The sequence below is a fragment of the Primulina huaijiensis genome, chromosome 12 (assembly GCF_012295235.1).
Source record: "Primulina huaijiensis isolate GDHJ02 chromosome 12, ASM1229523v2, whole genome shotgun sequence".
Lineage (NCBI taxonomy): Eukaryota > Viridiplantae > Streptophyta > Magnoliopsida > Lamiales > Gesneriaceae > Primulina > Primulina huaijiensis.
In genome coordinates, this window is record NC_133317.1 from 11,458,323 (window position 1) to 11,459,834 (window position 1,512).

A 1,512-nucleotide genomic window follows, 5' to 3' on the forward strand; every position below is an offset into this window, starting at 1 on the left:
TTGTAATTACCTTAGCTTCCCTGTGGATACGATATTTGGACTCATCAAATTATACTACTTGTGGACAACCTGCTCTTGAGAGTGCAATAATCAAAGTCGCAACAAGTTTTTGGCGCCGTTGCCGCGGAAGTAAAATTTAATTTCAAGTCTATTTAATTTTATTTATTTTTTATTTTTATTTTTTGAATTTTTATTGTTTTTGTGTGTTTTTTCTTTTTTTTCTTTTGCATTTGCATGAGCATTATTTGGTCACGTACACTTAGTGGTCAACTCATTCGAAATAATCCTTTATTTTCACAAAACATGACGGAAGAACCCATCCAAGAAAATGAAGATGAAATTTAATCTCAACATGATCATGATAGGCGAAGACCACTTAGAAATCACATGAATCCTACACGTACTAGTGCACCTTCATGTCTAATTTTTCCCCTGATGCATCTCATTTCAATTTTAAGCCTGGTATTATCCAGCTTTTACCCAACTTTCATGGCTTAGATTCTGAAAATCCATACATGCATTTACAAAAAGTTGAAGAAGTGTGCAACACATATAATGATCTAAATTGTAGCATGAACACCATTCGATTAAAGCTTTTTCCTTTTTCTTTAAAAGATAAAGCTAAAACTTGACTACAAAATCTTAGATCGGGATCTATTCGAACTTGGGATGAATTGCAGCAACAATTTTTGAAAAAAATTTTTCCATCTCATAGAACAAATTCTTTCAAAAGACAAATCATCACTTTCTCTCAAAAACAAGGAGAAAATTTTTATCAGTGTTGGGATAGATATAAGGAATTGCTTAATCTTTGTCCACATCATGGTTTTGAAATTTGGAGGGCCGTTTCTCAATTTTATGAAGGCTTAACACCTAAAGATAGGAAAATGGTTGAATTTATGTGTAATGGAACATTTAAAGATAAAGATCCAAACGAGGCAATTGAGTATCTCGATTCATTAGCCGAAAATGCTCAAAATTGGGACACTATAGGTACAATCGAACCATCAAACAAGATTCAATCTTTCACATCTGGTGGATGTATGTATACCCTAAAAGATGAACATGATCTCCAAGCTAGATTTACCTCTTTGGCAAGAAAAGTTGAAGCACTTGAATTGAAAAAGAACGGTCAATTAAAATCTATTCAAGAAATTGCGTGTCACATCTGTGATACAAGTGATCATTCTACAAAAGATTGTCCCACTTTGCCCTCATTTAAAGAATGTCTCCATGAACAAGCCAATGTTTTGAACAATTTCAAAAGGCCAAATTTTGAACCATTTTCTCAAAATTACAATCCAGGTTGGCGAAATCATCCAAATTTTAGTTGGAGGAATGATAATGCTGCACAATTTTTACAATCACATTTCCAAAATCAACAAAATTTTCAAAATTATGCACTTTATATTCCTCCACCTAAAAGGAACTTGGAAGATATATTGAATTCTTTCATTACAAAGCAAGAGTCTATCAATACTCAAACTGCTCAAACCATGACAAATTTGAAAG

General features: G+C 32.7%; 1 non-coding gene across 1 annotated transcript; it reads right to left on the reverse strand.

Annotated features, from left to right (window-relative positions):
• Nucleotides 1-720: 720 nt before the first annotated feature.
• Nucleotides 721-829, reverse strand: LOC140990773 (small nucleolar RNA R71). Its single transcript, XR_012177699.1, has one exon. It is a non-coding gene; the product is annotated as a small nucleolar RNA R71 (small nucleolar RNA).
• Nucleotides 830-1,512: the final 683 nt, after the last annotated feature.